Source organism: Serinus canaria, chromosome 2 (genome assembly GCF_022539315.1).
Source record: "Serinus canaria isolate serCan28SL12 chromosome 2, serCan2020, whole genome shotgun sequence".
In the NCBI taxonomy this organism is placed as follows: domain Eukaryota; kingdom Metazoa; phylum Chordata; class Aves; order Passeriformes; family Fringillidae; genus Serinus; species Serinus canaria.
In genome coordinates this window covers 118,411,983-118,431,552 of record NC_066315.1, presented here as the reverse complement: position 1 = coordinate 118,431,552, position 19,570 = coordinate 118,411,983, and the positions used below count along the sequence as shown (strand labels likewise).

Here is a 19,570-nt window from a genome sequence, read left to right as displayed (position 1 = left end):
TCCATTCTACTGTTCCTATTCTCTCCCCCATTCTGATGGGAGAGAGGGAGGGAGTGAGTGAGCAGCTCCATGGGGCTTAGCAACTGGCAGGGCTAAGATCATGACCTTCAGTAATGTAAGGTGTGCATTACCTTAGGAGCTAAATAAGGGAACTTGAAAATATTTACTGATATTTACCTATCTACTAATTCAAAATTTTCAGAGAAGTTTATTTTGTAATCTTCAGCTGTTGTGGCTCTCTGCCGCAGATAAATATGCAGCCATCAGACCTTCTACATTTAAATCCACAACACCCTGAAGACAAAGTGATTTTAAATTGCAGGATCTATAGGGCATTCAGGCTTCAGTAATGACAATAACAGCGAGGACTAAAATCTGCTTGCTGCTGTCTGGTGGGGTATCTTGGCAGCTTCATCGTGTTAAATGAGCATGTCACCTGTTGCAGCAAATGCAGCACATCTTGAACAACTGTAAGTCAGCACAGTTATGCCAGATGAATTTGCTGATCCCATAACCAGGTTATTGGTATTACTTAGCTACTTTGTTCACAGGTTCCTAGTCTGTGTGTGCTGCCACAAAGAAAAATCCTCACAACAGGTTTGTACCTTAAGGAGAAACACTTGCTGGCATTTGAAAAGTAGTCACTATCTGTTGGGTTTTTTTGGTTCATTACTGACACAGGCACAGGTAAGATGTCCTCTTCCATTCCTCCATTGTATTTGAGTCTATCTAACTCACATCTGAATATCAACTCACATCTGAACCTAATTTTTCTCAACCTTTCCCCTGCCCTGGAGCAGGAAAGGAGTTTAAAATGACGGTCAGCATAGAGGCAGGGTTCCTTACCAGAAAGAAAGCAGTATCTCACATGGGAAGAAGCAGGAATGGCTATTCTAGTGAAAATTTTTGTCAAGTATCATTTTTCCAAGTCTTATCTATACATGTAGCATGCCAAAAGTTCTGTAAAAGGAAACTTTGTGATCAAGTAATCAAAGTTTTTTCTACTTCCACAGCCAACTATTACTGATGTTGTCATCTGTGCTGACATTGTTGTGTCTCCCTCACCATTTGGGAATCATTCTGTCTTTAACTAACCAGTGGTCATGATTCTTATTACTTTTCTTATTATTTTTATTAACCAGCCTTATAGGAAATTACACTGACAGCTGAAGATGAGATACACGCATTAGCTAACATGCAGCCCTCTTTATTTACAAAGGTTTCCTCAATTCTGCAATTTTCCTTGGATGCTAGGTGGTTATGTATTCAGTGAATACTCCTGCCTTTTCCTCCAAGAAAATCACATAATGTATGCACATCAAAGCCCTTGTCGATAAGGAATTAGCAAGGGATCACCCTGCGGAGGGTCTCTCAGTCCATGAATACTACTAATAAGGTAATAAGTATGAGAGTTTCCTCAATATGTAATTGCTTACTCTTCATCTCAGCAGGTTTTTCTTTACCTAATCATCAGCAAAATAACCCATGTAAACCACAGAATGGTCTAGTTGTTTGATCAGTCCCTTTCTTTGTGTTAGCCCTTTGATATTTAACCTCCCATTTCAGCCAGCCTCACAAGGATGTTTTCCAGTGAAACAGTATGTCTCATTTGATGCTATATTAATCATTTGGAGAGAAGGTGCATGTTGCTAGGCTGGCAGTAAGTGTATGCATGTGAAAGCAGGGCCAGTCGTGAGCCACAATGAGTTTCCTCTGCACCAGACCAAGAGCCCTTCATCTGTATTGACCTAGGGAGCAGGTCAGATATGATGGCTGCTATAACAAAGACATTTCTTCAATGCAAAAATGCCTTTGCAGTCACACCACCTAATCAGTCTGAAAATCTCAATTTTATTTGTCTTTAAAATACTTCAAGATAACAGCACAATATGACTGACGTGCTAGAGGAAAGGCTAATACTCAATCTTTTCCAAGCCACGACAGACATGCAAATTAAATCTAAATGGAGATTGTAAGCCTTTTGGCAAACTATTAGGTAACTTTTCACCTACTAACTAAAGCAACAGTTAGCTCCAGAATAAAGTAACTTCACCAGATAAATAAAACTCTCTGTCTCTATTACAAAAAAATAACCCAAACAAAAACCCAAGAAAACCTCCAAACAACTAGAAAAAGTCATTGTGGTAAGCAATGGGCTTGTAGTGTCTCTTTTTATTTTGCAAACATTTTTTTTTTTTCACCCAGCTTGTGAGAGAGCAAACAAACTGCATACTAACTATAGCACATATCCCTGTTATTTTCTGTGATCAAGCACATGACAGTGAATTGGTGCAAGTAACTTAGGATCAGCTGGGATTCAGGTAAAAGATAAAAACTTTCATGTGAACCACAACAAAAGAAGGGTAATACTTTCACCATTTATCCTAGGGCACTTTCTCCAGCCTCACCTGAAGAATAAAACTTCTAAGGTCACTGTAATGGAAAATTTATACCCTGACACTTACGTATGGGTTACGTTGGAGGCAAAGACTTAATACTTAAAAAAATTAAACTTTAATTTATATGAAAATTTCAAAAGAAGAAAAATCTAAGATAATTAATGAACTTTTCAACAACAGAATAAGCTCGTACCCACAGAGATACATGACACTGTAAAACTACTCAGAGATTAGGGTTTGTAAGCTGTGTGGCAAATATTATAGGGATCTGAGTTTATATCCTGTTTCATGGGATGAAAAGGAGCGTTTAACTGCTTGGCTCCTGCTGTTTTTGAATGAAAATCCAATGCTTCATTAATATTTATCCCTTTTTATTCTAACCCTACTCTACATGCTCTCTTTTGGGAGTTTCAGGAAAACCAGCAATTATCACATCAAAGGTCATCAGTCCACCAGGGAAACTTCAATCCTTAACTGGTGGAGAATTGCTGCAGCTTTTGCAAACATCTCAGATCAGGCGAGCAAGTGTTTTCCCTCCTCCCTTCCCTCCTGTGACTCTTGTTGGTTTTATTTAATCAGCTTAGAAGACCTCCTTAGTTTTCCTGTGATGCCATGCACTATCCTAGACATCAAAAAGATTTTTATACTGCTGTTATATTTATACAGAGGGAATAAAAGAATAACAATGATGATTTAACCGTGCTGCACAAGAGGTCCAGAGTGCCACAGTCTGAAAGACTCTGCTTAGTTTTCCCAAAATATATTTTTGTTAAGGTCTGTTCTGAAATTATTTGCAACACTTTTGCTTACTTCAATAGCAACAGCAGCATTAAAGAAAGAAGATGGTTCATCTGGATGAAAATGACAGAGATGTTCACTTTACTGCACAGCAGAAATTAGAAGAACTACTGAGAAATGAAAACTCTACTCCTGCCAACAGCAAGTGTTAAATAAAAAAGATGTCAGTCAAGTGCCCAAGATAAATCAAGAAACTGTTTTCAAAATAACACTCTTTAAAAAAATAATAAATTCTGTGTTCATGGTACTTATCTTTTGGCTTCCTAGCCCCTAAGATAGTGCATTTTGAAACTATTTTTGGCAATCCTAGATACTAAAATATGTTTATTTCTTTCTTGCAAATTAGAGATAAGTTTTCCTAGAAACATGTGATGCCAAAAATTGAGATGTCTGATAAAGGAGAATGAGCTGGCAGTGCTAAAAATGTGCTTTCTTCAGCACTGAGGAAGATATGTCTGATGACACACAATGGGAAGGGCACCGCATTCATCTGTGTTTTCAACCTCACTGGAGAATGGATAACCAAACATCATTAATTCTGAGCATTACTTTTTTGGACTCTCGTGTGTTTGCACAATGAATTGATTTAGGTCGGTAGGAGTCTTGATGTTAATCAAAACATGACTTCACTGTCATGGAGCCTGCTGACTTGGGCAACTTACCTCCACTAAAACAAAGCATCATTCAGTGCTCAAAAAATAATAAAAATAAATTTTAAAAAATCAGTCAACAAAACTGTCAGGGACTATTGCTCCACTTTGTTTGAAGTATCATTTCTTTCTGACTACTGTTTCTGCCTCTGGTTCTTTGTACAAATCCTGTAGTCAAGCCACTTTAAGTAAGTCTTTTCTACTTTATATGTAAAGCTGTGCAGGGAATTTGTTTTCAAGATATTGTCCAGCAAATCTGAACAATTTTATCCAACTTACTTTTTTAATGTAATTAGTTAATTGGTTGAAGTTAAAATTTTAATCCATGCTCTTCAGTGCCTCCTTTAATGACAGAGAGTCAAAAGGAACATTCCCATGTACCAAGCCAAACCAGCTGTATGTTTCTAAGCATGGTTTTCCCTTTGATAGAATTAAAAGGTTTTAATTCCATGTTTCTTTACCTTACAATAAAAGCTAATCTCACATCTAAGAAAGTGAGATGCCACATAAGAAGCCACAGAACCATATGAGTCTGAAATTTCAGCCCTTCTCTGCTTTACAGCCATCTTATCAAGTTATGAGCTGTACATACCTCCTGCATGAAAGAGTTCCCTCTTCATGAGAGTATTTTGGTAAGGATCCTGTCCTTGTATTCATTTTGGTAGGGCAGAAGGGGGGAAGTGGGAAACAGGCAGAAGAATTGTTTCTCCTCCCAGACAAAAGAAAGCTGATGTTTTACAAGGCTGGGAATAATGGTATTGCACTACAGCTTCGCATCACATAATTGCCTTAAGTTCCTTGGACACCTTGCTAATGCAGAGCCTCCTCTACAATTAATGTACTTAAGGTGAATATAGTTATTTGTTTTTACTGTACTTTCATATTACTGCACCTGGTCCTTGGGTATTTAAGGGTTTGGTGTGGTTGGAAAGGCGGTTGGCACAAAGTGAACTCAAGAATTAGCTAGCAGCAATTTTTTGTGTATAAAATGGACTTTGTTTAAAAGTGACATGAAATGTTAAACATTTTGTTTGTTCAAATATCTAAGTGGCTAAACATTTGAACTTGACTTCAGAACATGAATATTTTCACAGCAAAATATAGTGTACTGAGGAATTTTGCCTATGGCTATGGTATGAATGAACTAAATCATGCCATAAAAAAGACACATTTATTCCATCTTCCACTGAGCATGTAAAATAAAGGAATTTGTATAGTATAGCAAGCAAGCTTTTATTTAAACAGTGAAATGTTACTGTTTTGTTTTATGATCAGTATATTTGGCCACACTGGTATTATCAGCTTCTTAATTCCTAGTTACTGCTCTGTTTTCAGCTCTGCTAACTTTGGTACAGTTCAGACAGATTTGACAAACAGAGTAAAAAGAAGCGGCAGAAGCAGCTGAAAGTTTCACTCCAGTGGACTGAAAATTCACTCAGGTGAGCTGAAAGGAGCTTTCCAGGTAGGAAACCATTGGATAGAGATAAGGGACACACCAAGAGTCTGTCAAGCGAATGCTAAATATGCTAAACTGCCCTTAAGTTAGATCCTTAAAGTTGAAAATGACAGCTGAAACCACAAAGGCCTTTTTGAAAAGTTTCTGCTGTTGAAACAGAGACATGATTCCTCTTGGATAAAAATCCACTATGGATATAAAAACTCTTGTCCCATCAAAGCTCAGCTGCAGCACTGTATCATGTGTAGCAATGAGTTGTTAGAAACACACTGAGGCTCTGAAGCTGCTGCAGAACATTCAGCTCCAGGAGACTTACAGGACAGAAAGGATGTGCTAACAAAAGCTGCTCTAGATGCTGTGATAAGTGCTGAATTTCATCTACAAAGAAATGGTTCTGAGCATTGTACAGAAAGCATTCTGTTTTCTGAATTATCTGAATTACAGTTCTGCAACAGGGGCAACTTGAAGACAGATTAGTTTGCTAGTTCCATACATACACTTAAAACTTCTGAAGCTTTAGGGAAAGATGTGTTTTCATGAAAGAGGCTTTCTTTTTCCAACAGGCTGAGGAAATTAAATTGAAGACTACAGTATCTGGATTACATCATTGTAAGGGCAAACAGTAAGGACACTGTAAGGACAAAGTGCATTGGGTTTTGCATTTTAATTAAGTTATAGTGTGTCTATACACTACCACAATCACAGTGAAATAAAAGCTTCATGTGAAATGGAGTATTTTTACTTGTTGGCCCCAGGTTCTGCATATTGCAAGACTGATGCTTGTCTAGACACAAGACCGTGACTAACCGATGATTAATTAGTTTAACTTATACTCTCATCAAATTCATTACTTTCCTAAGTAATTTCTTAAATGACTTAGCTCATGTAGGCAAACGGGCAATTATTGACATAGTTCAAATTATTAAACACTTATAGCAGAAAGGCTCAAAGAAATACAATCAAACTGAAGTCTTACCAAATGTGAAATTTTCTCTGAGGTCACAGGCAGCAGATTTTTCTGGCTCCACAGAGCTTTCAGAATCTGTTCCACATGGTGTGTCTTTGGTCCTTGTTTTGATAAGGGAAGATTGAGGGACTTACCCAGGCAATTAGCAAGGCATGGTTGGAACTACCTGTATTTATGGCCATTCCAATGCATTTAACAGACAATGCTGACAGTAATTCCCTTCTCAGTTTAAGCAGTGTCTTAATTCTGCCACTGCTTACATTAAATGCTAGGAACTTTGGATCAAAATCTTGACTACAGTTATGATCTAGAAATACTTTCTGCATGTGATTGTTACCATCTGGATCAACAACTTTGTATTCTGTCAAATATCAATCAGAAGCGGATCAGACTGTACTCCAGTGAAAAACAGAACCATCCCAATATAACTCTTATTCACCTTTCAAATTGTGAGACTCAATTAATTAACATTTTTAGAAAGTTTTTGATGAGAAGTTGCTATAGAAATCAAAAATATTTGCAGGCCATAGAAATGTTTTCTTCAGGACAATTAAGATATTTTTCTTGTTACATTTTCTCTAGTTATGTCTCTGTCTTGTCCGTGTATTTTCTTTTCCATTGTCTAAGAGAATGTTTGAGGTTTCTGGTGTCATTTATACGCAAGCTGACATTACAGTTTTAGAACCTCTGCTACTTGAAATAGGACCTTTGAAGGGAAAACCAGAAATATAGAAATTAACATAAAGTCATAAAGAATCTTACTGAATTTTATCCAAAAACTTTTTGAGACACTTTATTGTTCAGAATTCTCTGCTCTTGACAAAATAAAACCAAGGCCCCCTAGGAATAACTTTTTGGAAGTGCCTCCATCAGATATGGAAGCATCATGCTTTAACTGAGCAACTTGGCTTTCAAGTTTAGTCTAGAACATATGTGTCTCACTGTCATGTGAAGAAACTACATTTAAACCAGTGTTAAAAGTTTGGAGAAATTGAAAAATTAGTGCTGGAGTGCTATTTCATACCATAGGCTTTCAAGAGCAGTCCAGGTCACAGTGTCAGCCTAGGATTGATGCAATGAAGTCTCCTGATGTGAAGCACATTTTAAAGATGAATACACATCTTTAAAATGGATTACTTGTTGGCAGCCTAAAAACATCTATCCTGTGAAAACTAAATAAAGCACTAAAGTCCCTTCAATCTATAGCTATCTAGAATTGTTTCTGATTGAACACAAGTCAATGCAACTCCTCCAGTCACTTCAAAAAGACACAATAGTTGAAATGGAAATATTAAAATAAAATAAAAGAATTTTAAAAATTAAAAAAAATATAATTTTAAAACAGGGCCAAACTGTCTGGAATCTTGTAGCACAGTGCCTCCTCTAATGAATTGCAAACTCCTCTTCTAGAAAAATGGACCATGGTTCAGAAGTAATTGCTTCATTCCCTCCACCCCTTGTCACCTGTCACATGGATTGCCACCAAAGCCAGCTCCACTATGGGTTTGGCAGAGCAGCACTGAGCCAAAATTAATAAACCCCAGCTGGATACAGGTCGACACCGCCAGTCTGTGTTTCCCAGGGAGCTGGCTTACTGTGGAGCAGATAAGATTTATATGTGCTCATGATCTCCAGTTCTGTGTAATTCAAAAGCAGCTCTACTGATTATAGAGCTGAGATGCTCCTGGAAGGACTTTAGAAACATTCATGCAGCTCTCTGCTTCAGATGATACCTGTGGCATGAATAATCTGCAACACATGGATAATTAAATTCTGACTGTATCCTGCTTCTGGATGGGTGCACAACCAACATACCTAGTGAGGCAGTGCTGAGACAGAAAAATTTAAGAGCTCTAAGCTGAAAAGAAATTAAAACCCTTCTTTATTTCTAGGCTGTCAGCAACTTGTTTTGCACAGAAAAGCAAGACTGACTCTTGTTATTTAAAGGAAGGTTGGAGAGTCAGATTCACCTCCATACATGGGATCAAGCATGAAGATCTATGAATCATTTCAGGTCTGTTTTGACCACTTGTCAGTGCTCCATGGGTCTTGGGATCAGCCTCTCTCATGGTATGAGCACGGCCCTGAGGCCTCCATCATAGTTAGTGCTAAACAAGTATGGTACTAATCATTATTTGGAATTGTTCAAACTCTGCAGGACTAGCTCTCTGACTTCTGGTTTTAATATTTTCCTTGGAAACGAGTAAGTGTAATTGACTTATATAATGCTTAATGGGAGTTAGCATTACTAAATGTTTACTGACCACCCTGAATATCTTAAATATGAAAAAAATAATCTAAAGTTACTTGCCTCATGAATATATACAGCATATATATCCCTCCTGTGATAGGTAAATAAAGGTCAGTTACCCATGCACTGGATTTTAATTACACCTGATGGCTACATAACAGAATAGGAATTTATTCATGTTACAATCACAACAGTTTTAATTCAATGACTGTCTACTTCACACATACATCTGCATCTACTTAAATGATTTCACAGGATAGGATTCACCTCTCCACTGCTGACATCAAGAATTAATTCTCGAAAAGCTGGTAGGTGTTTAAGCTCTCATGACAGAAGACAATCTAGCCTGTACAGTTGGGGGAACCTGGAAATTATTTCACTGTCCAGGTGCAGCTCTCCAAGCTCCACTGGCTGTATTGACTCAAACACTCTTGCCTATAATGGGAGTCCAGATATTCACATCCTAGCACCTATGTCTGTGTCCTGATCCAACTCAGTAGATGAGGTAATTGGTGTAATTTTCTGAGCTACTGCCTTACCTATTTTACAGAAAAGATATTGAAAAGTGCAAATTTGAAAGTTTTAAGATATAATCAACCTTCCATACATACCTAAATTAAAATCTCCCTGGTGATGCTCCTTCAAGTTGTATGCAAAGGTACAATTATTGTACAAGTACAAAAGTGACAGAAGAAGAGGAGGAAGATGAAGTAGTCACACTGGGGACAGTTTCATACATTTTCATGTGTTCCCTTGTGTCTGGGGAAGCAGTGATTGTCACAAGGCTAGAAGTTACACCTATGTCTTCATTGACGTCTACTTACAGGTGCACATACACATACATGTTTTACATTCTTTTCTTATGCATGCATTTAAAACTTAGTACACTTATTTTCTCATAAAGGCAGGGAAAACATATTAATGTTTTGTGACCTGAAGTTCAGATGAAAAAAAACAGGCTGGTATTCAGAAGCAAAAATTGTAACCCTGAATTTTGTCAATACAAGCAAATAAAATGCTGTTGCTTTTGGAAGAGTGACACTGACATAAGACTACACTTGCAGTACTAAAAATATTTATTTACTGCTTTTCCTTATGCTTTAGAGAAGTTGTGCAGGAGTACCCAATGCTACTGTGAGGGAAAGCATGGCCAGTTTTGTCCTCTAATATTTTTTTGCTTTCTCCTGAAGCCTAATACCTCAACATACTTGATGGTGGTCTGTTCCTCTTTCTCTGCTCAGCTGTGCTAAGCAGGCTCAGGGAGATGTCCAGATCCCAAATTTTGCTATGAAAAGCTTGAGGGCAAACTATATTGCATTTTCAGGTTGTATTTAGTCTCATATTTTTGGTACTTATATTTCTTTTTGCCAGTTTTACACCTTCTGCAACTTCCTACAGAGATAAAAATGCAACTGAGAATAAAAAGGAAAAGACTCAGAGAAAAGTCTATAGACTTTAAAGTCATGTAAACTTCATTAAGAAAAATGTGGAAAAAAAAGGAAAAAGAGAAAGGAGGCAGTGAAACAAATGACACAGATGTAAGAAAGGCATGTTCATGTACAAATCTGTGCTGATTAAGCTAATCAGGTTCAGTTAAATCCTTGTATAGGCAATTCTAGGAACTGTGACACATATACAAACAAATTAACAATCTCTGTCGGTACTTGGGTCACTACAGAAGGAACCAATGTGCTTTTCAGCAAGTACACAACAAATCATGTCAGTGGTCTTTCAGAGAAACTCAGGGGCTTAACTTCACAAGAGCAATTAAAATAATCCATACCTATCGTGCTGCACAGCTTAAGATACCTCAAGTTCTTTGGAGACCTTGATGCTGGGCTTCTGGGTCTGCTCAGCTGTCACCCTGTCTGTGCTGCACTAATTGCTTGAGATCCTGCCTTTTAGCTAAAGCTGTTTGGGAGATGCAAAACAGGCATAATTCTCTAAAGGACTCCTATTTGTGAGGCACACTCTGTTCGTGGAAAATTCATGGGATGCTAGGGATCCATAAGAAACTGGAAGGCTCAAGTTCAAGGGTTCCTCTTCATGAAGACATCTGGAGATCCAGCTCCAGTCCCAGGAGCGTTCCTCAGTCACCAGGCAATGGTGACAAGAGGTTAAATACACCTCTCCTAGGAAAGCTGGTCCTGGTAAGATCCATATGCTGGGGAGTGGGAGATGAGGGGCCTTAGTTCTGCAAGTTAGATCTCTTGATGTGGTGATGGGCTGCTGGCATTTTTGAGACATTTCTGCTTCAAACAAAAATTTTGGGATAATGTAGAAAGAGCCTAAGAGCAAGCACTGAGACTGAGGAAGGACATGACTTCACGCTCCAAGCATCTGTTTCTCAGGGAAGACTGACTGTATCTGTGTTTGTGCAAGAGACAGCTATCTGGGGTATCCAACCCCTTGTCATCCACTTTAAGTTGTTATCATTTCCCCTTGCTCAGATCTCATTCTGGGAGGGAAAAAACCTACCCCACAGATTGTAGGTGTCAGATAATACTTAGCAAATTCTGTTCCCAGAGCATTCTAACCTAAACTCCCTTTATTGCCTTTTGCCTCGGAGAACAAAATTTTTCTCAAAGCACTCTTCACCATTCCAATGCACAGGAGAAATCATGTGTACTCTGTGACTGTTTGGGAAGTTTCAGGCTCCCATCTGAGTGGCCTAATGTATTTTCTGATTACCTGTTAGAGATGACTCACAACGTTGTGCAAATCTTGGTATTGTTACATTACTTATTTTGTCACTCAACAACCCAGGAAGGAGCCAGGAAAGCAGCACTTCAGCTCTGCTCCTGAGTTTCAGCAATTTGATCAGGCTTCCTTCCTTAAGACTGCAAAGTTTCACAAAAGCTGTTGTTTTCTATAACCCTAATTGTAAGTCTAGTTTGACCTACCATACCTAAACATATTTAAAAAAAAATTGTTCTTAGGGCTAAATATATAAATGATTCTTTCTCTTTCTTTTTCTGATCAAGAAGAAATTTTCCACCCATGTAAAAATTGTTTGCTATTTAGCTAAGGGCATAAACATTCCTTTGGGAGGTCTGAACTAAATGAGGCTATAGATTTCAGAGCTGGTGGTTTAATAATTCCTTCAGCTGTATGCTCAAAGGCACAGGGCCCTCTTGGGCAGAGGCTACACTTTGCCAAATTCATTGAATGAAAGCTAAAAAGACCCTGATCCACTCAAACACAGAAACAACTTGTCATTACTTGCACTGTCAGTACCTGAAAACATGTGACCTTTGCTGCTGGCAAAGTAACATCTTATGGCCCAGAGGTACATCAAATGAGCTTAACACAGAGTCACTTTGACACTAACATTAATCTAGGGCTTGTGGACTTAGGAGAATCACAAATTTTCTTTTATAGCTTGAAGCAGGTCAAACATCTCCCTTTATCAAAACAGTTTTTCAGTTTTCTCTGCAGTTTTAACAGCATATATTATTCTAGTGTTCATTAACCTCTTGTTTAGTTTGCTAGCATCCATAAAATTACACATCCCTGAAATGGCTGCATGTCAATGATGGGTGAAATGATCCCTCTTGTTTTCTTCATATAGTGAAATAACAGTGCAACATAAAAATGTTTTACTTTATTCATACTTACAGAAAGGACCTGTCTACAAAAATAAAATAAAACAAAGCGAAACAAAAAACTAGACAGTGAAACATCAGAGCCAAAAAACCTCTTATGCCATTTTTAGACATTGCACTCATTTCAAGTTTGGATTTAAAAACTGATCTATAGAACTACTTTGCCACTATTCAATATACAGATCAAGAATGCATGTTATCTATTATCCTGCACTGAAAATTCAACTTGCAAAGTGATGCTTTCTAACTCAGCAACATTTGCTTGGTGAATAGCAAATTTAGAATTAATGCAAGAGCAAAACCAGAAGTGAAGTCTTCCAAAGATAGATGTCTCACTCAGCTGTTATAATGGTGATAATCAAATGAGTAACTCTATGTAGGACATCTAAAATTTGGAGGCAAAAAACTTTTTCTACAGAAATGTATCGAATGTAGCCCATCTACCTTTAGTAACAGTGGTTTCTAAGATAGAAGCTATGTTTGCAAACTTGCTTGCAGAAGCTGAATAGCTTTAACAGGGTCACTGTAACCACCATGAACCATGGAAGACATGGAACCTTTATATCTGTCTTATGACAGAGTTGCACATTAATGAATATCACTACAAATTTTTCAGAAATCAGTAGAGCTGTTCCACTTTTCCCATATTCCTGGAATGAGACAGATCCACTCAACTGTCTCTAACCACCATTTTTTGTACCTATAAGTATTGCTGTATTGTCTAGTCTAGTTAATAGCCTGTGAGTTAATAGGTAGATCGTTGTTAATGCTGTATTTCAGCATCATACTTCACCTTAACTTCTCTTTATTTTAATCCCAGCCTATGTTGTTTGTGTGATTCAATATTCAGATTGGAAGAAAAGTCTCAACAGAGACTTTTCTCACCAGACCCAGCCAAAAATTGCCATGCATCTGAGAATCAGACCATGCATTCTGAAGTTTGTACAATAGCAGCTGGTACGAGATAGAAGGAAAAATAAAAATCACCACTTCCACCCCAAAATATTTTTAACATGCACATCTTCTTTGGTATGGTTCAAAATTTATCATGATCCTGTTGAGTACCTTGAGGCATAAAATACAGCCACTATGTTCTGAACATGACAGAATATAATCCTTCTGGAATTTTAAGTGTAACCTAAGGATTAGGCTGTGCAAAGAGAGTTCACCACTTCCATGGCATCATGGCCGTGGGGATATTTATGAATTTATCTAAATCACAAATCAAAGTCTAAGTTTTCACAGAAAAACTGCTTTCTTTTGTTGTCTGAATTATTTTGGTAGTCATGCAGAGCTTTAAATATTCAGGAACACATAGCGTTCATGATGGTTTAATTTGGTACCATTTAAACTATGAAGTGGGGAAGGCCTGCTGCTTAAAAGAAAAAGTTAATGTGTGTATAAGAATCTAAAAATGCTGGTAAAGAATGTTTTCATTTCAGTTACAATTACTGTGTCATCATATCTTTATTTGCTTTCAATTTGTTGCATGGTTGAACGTTGTCACTCAGTCATGTCTCTGGCTATTTATAAATATAAATTTAATGGCTATAAAGACCCGCTTTGTTAATCAGTGTTTATATTTTATTACCTTAGTCATCTTAACTTACATCTCACAGGATTTTAAAATCCCATAGAATCTCTGATCACTGAGGGGTCAGAGAAAGCCTTCAGTGGGAACTGTCGTGGCCTGCAGCCTCCAGGATCAGCTCCTGGAGATAAATGTGCTCCCTGTGTGATACATGGCTGTTGAGCCATGAAGCCTGGGATTTCTCTGTGGCATTTGTGAGCATCCCACTACTGCATTACCCAAGCACTTCACAGTCTTAAACTTGCCTGTCCTGCGAGGTGGTGAAGCAATGTTTTCCCTGTGGCATTGGCTGTAGCACTAGCACTGTCACACAGAAAGTCTTACCCAGAGCAAGAAGGTGGGACTAGATTCTTCTAAACACCAGCTTATCCAATTACCTAGGGCACCAGTTTTCTCACTGCAATGTAGCACCTAAGAGGCTGAGAAGGGGATGATATCTTATAGAGAGAGTCTTATGCGTACACCTCTCACCTCTCTCTCTCCTCTGTACACATTCCTATATATTAGGAACCACAAAACTGGCTGGAAACCCATGAATTTTTCTTCCACATGAGGAATAAAGTGTGAAACATGGTTGAATTCTTCCCCAGAAGTAAGGAGGCAGTAGGGAAAATGATTACAACTCGAGGCAACAATAAGAAATGATGTCTTATGTAAAACTGCAAGGCAACTACAAATGCTGGAAAGTTTTACCATTAGTGTTTCTTGGCCCTGAGTCAGTAAACTGCTTTATTGCTATGTCAATAGCACATATATAAACACATGTCCAAATACTTTTCTCACTGCAAGTAGATTTAAGCAGTTGCAGATATAATTTTTTTCTGGATGTCCAAAAAAGTCCTCTGTGAAAAAATGTTGCCCATATACCCGTATACCTCACTCAAAAAGCATTTACAGTTTTAATATTACTTTATCTCACCACTTATGTGACATTAGGCAGTTCTGCCTGTTTGCATGGTTTTGCTTTAACAGTTTTCTTTTGTCGTTTTGGTCTTAATGTGTAAAGTCACAAAAGAGTATTCTTTGATTCCTTTCCCAGACTATACCATGTGATCTAGTTCCCATGTGAACCTCATGAAGATGAACAAGGCCAAGTGCAAGGTACTGCACATGGATCAAGCACAAATACGGACTGGGCAGAGAAAGGACTGAGAGCAGCCCTGAGGTAAAGACTTGGTTCACAAGGTGTTCAGCATAACCCAGCAATGTGCACCTTGAGCCCAGAAAGCCAGCTGTACCCTGGGCTACATCAAAAAGAGGGTGGCCAGCATGTCAAGGGGGGTGATTTCACCCCTCTACTCCACTCTTGTGAGACCCCACTTGAAGTGCTGCATCCAGCTCTTGGGTTTGCCAGCACCAGAAGGACATGAAACTGTTGAAGCACATCCACAGGAGGGCCACTAAGATGATGAGGGGCCTGGAGCACCTCTCCTCTGAAGACAGGCTGACACAATTGGGATTGTTCAACCTGGAGAAGAAAATGTTCCAGGGAGACCTCAGGGCAGCCTTTTAGTACTGAAGAGCAGGAGGGGGACATTTTACAAGGCCATGTAGAGAATGGATTTAAAAGGCATAAGGATCAATTTAGGTTAGATATTGGGAAGAAATTCTTCTCAATGAAGATGGTGAGGCACTGGAACAGGTCACCCAGAGAAGCTGTGGATGCCCTGTCCCTGGATGAGTTCAAGGCCAGTTTGGATGGGGCATTGAGCAAGCTGGTCTAGTGGAAGGTGCTCCTGCCCAGGGTGGGGATTTGGATCTACATGATCTTCAAGGTGTGTTCCAACCCAAACCATTCTATGGCTATGATTCTATAATAATTAAAATCCAAATGATTTTATAGGGCAACTTTGCATTTTTGCAAGAAAAATGTGGAGATATTTTTGGATCAAGCTACTGGCAGTAGAAGAGTATGGCTGAAAAAAAAAATCACAGTTTTAAATGTTCATCTGATGGGAAATCTTTGGGAGGAGGTAGAGGAAATAATGACACATACAATTCTTCTGCAAAATCCATCTTAAAGACATTTCTTATGTGAAATATTATTCTTATCAGACTATGCATGGTTTATTTTTGTGCCCTTGTATGGTTATATTTCTCCAGTAAGTAATGACTGATACTGGACAGGAAGGAAGTGACTCGGCTCTTACAGGGAAAAAAACCCACCACCTAAATGTAGGAAAAGGTTCATAAATACTTCCAGAGACTAGCAATTTGACAGCTTAATCTTGAAATCCTAATAGTAAACTTAGAAAAAAAGTTCCTGCCTTCCTTTTGGTGCGGGTTGGAAAGGAAGCTGTTTGGATCTCTTCTACTCTTGCCCGTGTCTCTTTTCCCGAGCACGCTCTGCGCGCGCTGCCCACGGAGCTCTGACCGCCTGCTCCTCATTAAGGCACACGGTGCAGAGAGACACTCCAGCAAGGAAACCAGTGAAGCAACATAATCAGCAGCTGAGAACCCCTTCCCACTAAGTAGCAGGAGGAAACGAAGGAGAAAAACCTCATCCTTTCTCTTTGCAGCTCTACTGGTGTGAACTAATTTAATAGGGATGAGCAGCCACAAAAGCAAACAAGTTAAGTGACATGTGGTAGGTTACAGATATACTAAAAATGAAGCCAAGAATCTTCATTTTCACAGCTTCTAAAGGGAAAACTCTGAGATCACAGACTTTCTACTGTATTGACAGTCTGTAAAAAAACTCCCTCTAGATCTTAATCAACAGTGTATATAGAGAAACATGGGAAAGGCTTATGTGTGAGAGTGTGATGGGAAAGAAAACCAAATGGAAAAGGCTCTTGTTTACCAGGTCAGATCAGAAATATGATGTAGGCAAGAAAGTCACAAAATGGAGGGGAAAAGAAGGGTCAAATTTGTGTATTTTTCTGATATCTCATTTTTCAGCTATAAGTATTGTAGTTAGAAATCATTTACCACCCCCCCCCTTACCTTTCAGCTAATAACCCCCTTTTACATAATCCATTTTGCCTAACTGAGAAACTTGACAACATGAGAGGAAAAAGAATCAGTTTTGTTGGCAAAAGTGGAACATGGTACTCAGAGAACTAAAGTCACTGTTGGTAGAGATCACACAGAGGGTATGCAGAAGTGACTAGCTCTTGGCAGGCTTGTTGGCAGATAATCTTTCTGTGGGTGCATGTCTGAACTTGTATAGGCATGCAATACAGAGATGCACCTCTCTGTATGTGTTAGAGGATTTTTCCTAAAGAACCTCCCTATTTTTGGTGGGTATTTCTTCATGACCTTTTAGCAGGAGAGAAAGAAAAAACCTCTAGACCAGGAGAACACTTGACAAGATTCTGGCTAGAGAAAGGCTTATTACAGATTTAGTGCAACTTGGCTGCATCCTGTGTAGACAAATAATAACAATGAAGTATCACAGCACAGAAGAAGAAACCCTACAAAAAGGCAGTGGCTCTGCTGTACACCTGCAAGCAGGACTCCCAGCGATACCTTGTTGATGGGCCCTCAGTGTGCACACAGTAAAATGAAGGGTGATGCACTGAACTGCAGGAAAATGTTACATGCTCTAATGTGTCTGTTTCTCAGCTTCCCAGCCTCTCCTAGCAAACTACTGACTGTTGGGATTTTCCTGAACTATTCTGTGAGGCCTGTCTGACCATCTACCTGGGTTTCTCTTGGAGACACTGCAGGTCAGCCCCGTACTCTTGACCTCATACAGACTCATTCTTTTAAGTCCTGCAACATGCAAGCTTCTCCAGCTCTCATTTCAGGATCATGTTCATTTCAGATGGACTGAAATGGGTATTTCGAGCTCTTTCATTTCCCAAAAATAAACTGGGAACCCTATGTGTATATTTGGAGCTGGAACTGGGATACATGTGTGGGCAGTAATGAAACTACATTTCTAAAAATCTGACCCCCAGGGTTCAGTAGAATTCAACTTAACTGAAGTTGGATCGTGGGATGTCAGTGGATAATGTGCCAGAAAAGTCTTTGCACTGAGTGTGTCATTAATAGATTATATACATAAGAGACATGATTTTTAAGCTTCAGGTCAAAAAGTTGCCTTGACATTTTTCTTGGAACTCCCCAACTATTTTATCCATGGTGCAAGTGATAACACTTTATTTTATAATAAATATTCTAAAGGCATTCCGAATGCTGACAAATATGAATTACATTTCTGTACATTCACAGTTATAAGTTCATTGTATGAGACACTATGACCCTAAATCTGTAAAGAAAATGTATGTTTATAAACTTGTAAAATCTCTCTAGAGCAGCAGATAATTTAGTCAATGAAGAGTGAACCACTGAAGTTTCACGTTAGATAAAAAATGTTCAAGCTTTAAAAAAAATAAAAATTAACCTTTGGATCTACAAAAATTCTTGGAATTCTTCCAATGTAACAACCTTCTTAAGACTGTTTGGGCTTCCTGCCTTTGGTAGACTGGGAACATGACCAAAATGATCACTTGTCATTTCATTGAGTAGGACTGAAAGGTATGGCAAATAATAATCCCATCCATTCTGTCCATCAAAATCAAGAGCACTCATTTATATAATATTATTCATAACTTCCACTTCTGTGGAAATCTGTGGCATGCATTTTCTTGGCCTTAGTCTGGTTAACCTCTTCAAGAGCAACATAGGAAAATTATAGATAAACCTACAGATAAACGTAGTAAAAATTTAGATAAAGCTGGGAGAGAAAATTAAGTTGGAAATTAAGTTAATTACTAGATCACTGGTGTAGAAAAGCTTGGATATTCTGATATGCTGCATGCAAGAAAATAATATCTGCTTTATATGGGACCATTATGCAGCCACACATCTGGAGGGAAAATAAAGCAGATTGAATAAGCTTATGTTAATTCTAGTAATTATGAAACATTATCTGAAGATCTGGAAATTTAGATATTTTGTAATTAAAATAAACTATGAGCTAACATGTCAGAAAGTTACTGGTTCCAAGAAAATTCCATACAAAGACTTGCATGTGAAATAAACTTGATGTATACCATCTGTCTTTCACTGCTAGCAATGTCTTAATTTTAAGTCCAAATTTACCTCTGCCACACATATACCTGCTATTAAATCACATGCATTTGCAAATTGTTAAACCAGAAATACTTTATGTAAATGAGGTGACAGAAAATAATATAGCTGAGGGGAAAAAATGAATCTCAGAGCATTTCGAACTTCCTGCTCTGTGTTCTGTCATGTGGCTTTAGATTTTTATTTGTTGAGCTGAGAGGTATGATTTGATACTGAGTCGACTGCCATAATTCCCACATCACGAGGTCACCACACAACTTGCTGTGAGTTCCACCTAAAAGCCAGCCAGACCTTGAGAGCACAGAACTACCACAGATACATTGGAATTGTTTTGGCAAAGTCATGTAAGACAGCTTGCAAAATGCTTTTTCTTTACCATGACCAGCTGCATACACTGAGATTAGGTTCAAGTTTTCATAATCATCATGTTCACATAAACAAGGGAAAATTCCAAACTATTATTTTTGCTTAATTTATATCTCTCCCTACAGGAAAACTGCATTTTATCATGACATAACGGAAGCCTATTAAATATTCCTTTCCATAAATGCAAGACAGCATACATTTTTTCACAGGATATTGTTCGATAACCACAAAACATAGAATTCCTGGATGTCTCAAAAAATAGAAAGTTAATAGCAGCAAACCTCAGATTGAAAAGCTATCTGTGTAAATACATTCACTGGGTTACTAAAATGTGAAGGGTCCTTGGGTTAGTCTTGAGCCTTTAAAGTCTGGCAGAATAGAACCTGCAGATTTACTACAGCTTAATTATTGACCTGACATAATGCTTAAACTATGTAGCACAAGCTG

General features: G+C 38.3%; 1 protein-coding gene across 4 annotated transcripts in view; it reads right to left on the bottom strand.

The window, feature by feature from the left end:
• The window catches only part of SULF1 (sulfatase 1), a 119,763-nt gene that overhangs the window by 76,856 nt on the left and 23,337 nt on the right, over window positions 1–19,570 (bottom strand). The window lies entirely within an intron of this gene.